Raw genomic sequence first — 5,000 nt, 5'->3', positions numbered from 1 at the left:
CCTAGGTAAGGCATGTCAGAGCGAAAGACAGTAATTTCGAATGAGCCAAGAAAGAGCGGTGCGGGGCCGGTCGGAGCGCACCCTTTTCTCGGTGGCTGGCGGGCGAGAGAGTGCTGCGTCGCCGGCATCGGCGTCGAAAGAAGCCGAGCCGAAAAAAGTTAAAGTACAAACGTGCAAGCATACTAGCCTAACCCTAGGTAAGGCATGTCAGAGCGAAAGACAGTAAACTCGAATGAGCCAAGAAAGAGCGGTGCGGGGCCGGTCGGAGCGCACCCTTTTCTCGGTGGCTGGCGGGCGAGAGAGTGCTGCGTCGCCGGCATCGGCGTCGAAAGAAGCCGAGCCGAAAAAAGTTAAAGTACAAACGTGCAAGCATACTAACCTAACCCTAGGTAAGGCATGTCAGAGCGAAAGACAGTAATTTCGAATGAGCCAAGAAAGAGCGGTGCGGGGCCGGTCGGAGCGCACCCTTTTCTCGGTGGCTGGCGGGCGAGAGAGTGCTGCGTCGCCGGCATCGGCGTCGAAAGAAGCCGAGCCGAAAAAAGTTAAAGTACAAACGTGCAAGCATACTAACCTAACCCTAGGTAAGGAATGTCAGAGCGAAAGACAGTAATTTCGAATGAGCCAAGAAAGAGCGGTGCGGGGCCGGTCGGAGCGCACCCTTTTCTCGGTGGCTGGCGGGCGAGAGAGTGCTGCGTCGCCGGCATCGGCGTCGAAAGAAGCCGAGCCGGAAAAAGTTAAAGTACAAACGTGCAAGCATACTAACCTAACCCTAGGTAAGGCATGTCAGAGCGAAAGACAGTAATTTCGAATGAGCCAAGAAAGAGCGGTGCGGGGCCGGTCGGAGCGCACCCTTTTCTCGGTGGCTGGCGGGCGAGAGAGTGCTGCGTCGCCGGCATCGGCGTCGAAAGAAGCCGAGCCGAAAAAAGTTAAAGTACAAACGTGCAAGCATACTAGCCTAACCCTAGGTAAGGCATGTCAGAGCGAAAGACAGTAAACTCGAATGAGCCAAGAAAGAGCGGTGCGGGGCCGGTCGGAGCGCACCCTTTTCTCGGTGGCTGGCGGGCGAGAGAGTGCTGCGTCGCCGGCATCGGCGTCGAAAGAAGCCGAGCCAAAAAAAGTTAAAGTACAAACGTGCAAGCATACTAACCTAACCCTAGGTAAGGCATGTTAGAGCGAAAGACAGTAAACTCGAATGAGCCAAGAAAGAGCGGTGCGGGGCCGGTCGGAGCGCACCCTTTTCTCGGTGGCTGGCGGGCGAGAGAGTGCTGCGTCGCCGGCATCGGCGTCGAAAGAAGCCGAGCCAAAAAAAGTTAAAGTACAAACGCGATGCTAATGAGCGAGCCGTTGTCTCGACTAATATGTAGGGGGCGTTCGATCGAGCGTCTGGCTTGAGCGCTTGTCGGCCTAGCAGAACGGTCGCATTGTTATGCCCGGGTTTTAGGCACCGCTGCAGGCGGCCGGCAGAGCTCTTGTTTGTGCGAAACTGAATGGATCGAGCCCGAGAGAGGGCGAGCAAAGAAAAAACGCAAATCGCTCCGCCTGGCACTGCCGGCGAGAGCGTGGACGTCGCGGCCAGCGACTGTCGAAGCTGAGTACGGCCGCAGGCGATCGCCTCGGTCTTAAACGAATGCGACGAGCACGCGCCGTGCGGCCCAGCAAGGGCCGAGCGCAGCTGTCGCAGCTATCTGGTTGATCCTGCCAGTAGTGATATGCTTGTCTCAAAGATTAAGCCATGCAGGTGCAAGTACGAGTTCTCGTAAAGCGAAACTGCGAATGGCTCATTAAATCAGTCTTGGTTTATTTGGTCTCGTAAGCGAAGTGGATAACTGTGGTAATTCTAGAGCTAATACATGCATTAAGCGCCGACTTCGGGAGGCGCGCTTTTATCAGATCAAAACCGACCGGGTTCGTCCTGTGACGTTTGATGACTCTGGATAACCACGCGGATCGTACGGTCTCTGCACCGACGACGTATCATTCAAGTGTCTGCCCTATCAACTGTCGAAGGTACGCTACGTGCCTACCTTTGTGATAACGGGTAACGGGGAATCAGGGTTCGATTCCGGAGAGGGAGCCTGAGAAACGGCTACCACATCCAAGGAAGGCAGCAGGCGCGCAAATTACCCATTCCCGACACGGGGAGGTAGTGACGAAAAATAACAATACAGGACTCTAACGAGGCCCTGTAATTGGAATGAGTACATCCTAAAACTCTTAACGAGTATCCATTGGAGGGCAAGTCTGGTGCCAGCAGCCGCGGTAATTCCAGCTCCAACAGTGTATGCTAAAGTTGTTGCGGTTGAAAAGCTCGTAGTTGGATTTTGGGCGAGCGCCGCCGGTCCGTCGCAAGGCGTGTCACTGGTTGCGTTCGCCTCACCTTCGGTTCTCCGTCGGTGCTCTTGACTGAGTGTCGGCGGTGGCCGATAAGTTTACTTTGAAAAAATTAGAGTGTTCAAAGCAGGCTGTTCGCCTGCATAGTGTTGCATGGAATAATGGAATAGGACCTCGGTTCTATTTTGTTGGTTTTCGGAGCACGAGGTAATGATTAAGAGGGACAGACGGGGGCGTCCGTACTCTGCCGTTAGAGGTGAAATTCTTGGATCGGCGGAAGACGAACTACTGCGAAAGCATTCGCCAAGAATGTTTTCTTTAATCAAGAGCGAAAGTCAGAGGTTCGAAGACGATCAGATACCGTCCTAGTTCTGACTATAAACGATGCCAACTAGCGATCGGGAGGCGTTACCATGACGACCTTTCCGGCAGCTTCCGGGAAACCAAAGTCTTTGGGTTCCGGGGGAAGTATGGTTGCAAAGCTGAAACTTAAAGGAATTGACGGAAGGGCACCACCAGGAGTGGAGCCTGCGGCTTAATTTGACTCAACACGGGGAAACTCACCCGGCCCGGACACAGGTAGGATTGACAGATTGAGAGCTCTTTCTTGATTCTGTGGGTGGTGGTGCATGGCCGTTCTTAGTTGGTGGAGCGATTTGTCTGGTTAATTCCGATAACGAACGAGACTCTGGCATGCTAAATAGTTACGCGACCTTCTCGGTCGGCGTCTAACTTCTTAGAGGGACTAGTGGCGTTTAGCCACACGAGATTGAGCAATAACAGGTCTGTGATGCCCTTAGATGTCCGGGGCCGCACGCGCGCTACACTGAGTGAAGCAGCGAGTGTCTAACCTAGGCCGAAAGGTCCGGGTAACCCGTTGAACCTCATTCGTGATTAGGATAGGGACTTGCAATTGTTTCCCTTGAACGAGGAATTCCCAGTAAGCGCAAGTCATCAACTTGCGTTGATTACGTCCCTGCCCTTTGTACACACCGCCCGTCGCTACTACCGATTGAATGGTTTAGTGAGATCCTTGGATCGGCCCCGTCGCGGCTGGCAACGGCCGCGTCGGCGTGTCGAGAAGACGATCAAACTTGATCATTTAGAGGAAGTAAAAGTCGTAACAAGGTTTCCGTAGGTGAACCTGCGGAAGGATCATTACCGAAGGTGGTGGTAGGCCCCGGCCGACCGCGCACTGAATTGTCTTTGGGTGCCGCCGAGAGTGCGGCCGTCAATCGGGGTTCCGCCCCGTGCGACACGCGTAACACGTTGGCATAGCAAGGCAGCCGAGTGCGATGGTGGCTTCTGGGCACCGCGCTCGATGTGCCGCCGGCCCAGCCCGGCGGTCGCTCGGCGCCGTTTGTTGGTGTTTTTGTGCAGTTGTTGTCGGTGGTGGTTTTGTGGTCGATCCCACAGTGTGACGTCCGCGCGCTTCGGCGCCGGGCGAAACGTCGAGGACGACTCTTAACGGTGGATCACTCGGCTCGCGAGTCGATGAAGGACGCAGCCAAGTGCGAGAAGTAATGTGAATTGCAGAACACATTGAACGTCGACCTTCTGAACGCGAATTGCGGTCTCGGGTCAATCCCGGGACCGCGTCTGCCTCAGGGTCGCGTTCGTCCTCACCCGAGGGCCGTCGCCTGGCCTCTGCGAAGACGGCCGGGCGTCGCCCCAAGTTGAAGCGGTCGCCGAGCTTTCTCGGCGCGACCGCGTGTCCCGTACACCGCCGGCCCCTCGACGTGTTCAACTACGTTCGAGGGGCGGGTCCAGGTCGGTCGGTCCGGTCACGAGATCAAGACCGACCGTGGGCCAAGGCGGCGACGGTACGCGCTCGGTCGGCGCCGGCGGCGACGACTTGCGATGCCAGCGGGCCGTGTAAGAAGCGGCCCGCTTGACACATACGACCTGAGTTCAGGCGAGAGCACCCGCTGAATTTAAGCATATTATTAAGCGGAGGAAAAGAAACCAACAGGGATTCCCTGAGTAACGGCGAGTGAACCGGGAAGAGTCCAGCGTCGAATCTGCGCGCTTTTCGAGCGCGCCGAGTTGTGACGTACGGAAGTCCCAGTGCGGCTGACGGCGAGCGCCGGTGTCCTTCTGATCGAGGCCTCGTCCCACGGCGGGTGTTAGGCCCATAGGGGCGCTTGCCTTGGCCGCTTCGGGTCTTCTCGGAGTCGGGTTGTTTGGGAATGCAGCCCAAAGCGGGTGGTAAACTCCACCTAAGACTAAATACGGTCGCGAGACCGATAGCGGACAAGTACCGTGAGGGAAGGTTGAAAAGCACTTTGAAGAGAGAGTTCAAGAGTACGTGAAACCGTTGAGAGGCAAACGGGAGGGCCCGTCAGGTCGCCGGCTCGCTTTCAGTTGGGTGCGGGGGCGCGCCGTCCCGGTTCGCGGACGCTTAAGGCGCCGCTGCCGAGTCGGCTCGCGCACCGTCTCAGCGCACTAGCGACCGGCGCGGGTCACGACCGGTTTGCCGTCGGTCTAAGTCCCCGCGCGAAGGTGGCCTCCGCTCCGGCGGGGGTGTTACAGCGCGCGGGTGGTGCGGCCCGGCGGCGGATCGAGGAAAGGACGTTCTCTGTGTGCGGCCGTCGCCGTTCGGCTGGCTTGTCGTTCGCCTGCACTGTACGCAGTGCCGGTGTTCGGCGGGCTGCCGCTTCGGTGGCGCG

The 5,000-nt window shown here is 57.1% G+C and overlaps 2 non-coding genes and 1 pseudogene across 2 annotated transcripts; all 3 read left to right on the top strand.

Moving 5' to 3' along the window:
• The first annotated feature begins 1,682 nt into the window (after positions 1–1,682).
• On the top strand, positions 1,683–3,492 carry LOC144430260 (small subunit ribosomal RNA). The gene has a single exon (XR_013479415.1). It is a non-coding gene; the product is annotated as a small subunit ribosomal RNA (ribosomal RNA).
• Positions 3,493–3,790: 298 nt separating this feature from the next.
• Positions 3,791–3,944, top strand: LOC144430228 (5.8S ribosomal RNA). The gene has a single exon (XR_013479383.1). It is a non-coding gene; the product is annotated as a 5.8S ribosomal RNA (ribosomal RNA).
• Positions 3,945–4,232: 288 nt separating this feature from the next.
• LOC144430299 (large subunit ribosomal RNA) overlaps positions 4,233–5,000 on the top strand; it is a 3,688-nt pseudogene continuing 2,920 nt past the window's right edge.

Source organism: Styela clava, chromosome 11, assembly GCF_964204865.1.
Source record: "Styela clava chromosome 11, kaStyClav1.hap1.2, whole genome shotgun sequence".
NCBI classification, from domain to species: domain Eukaryota; kingdom Metazoa; phylum Chordata; class Ascidiacea; order Stolidobranchia; family Styelidae; genus Styela; species Styela clava.
This window is presented reverse-complemented; position numbering and strand designations above follow the sequence as displayed.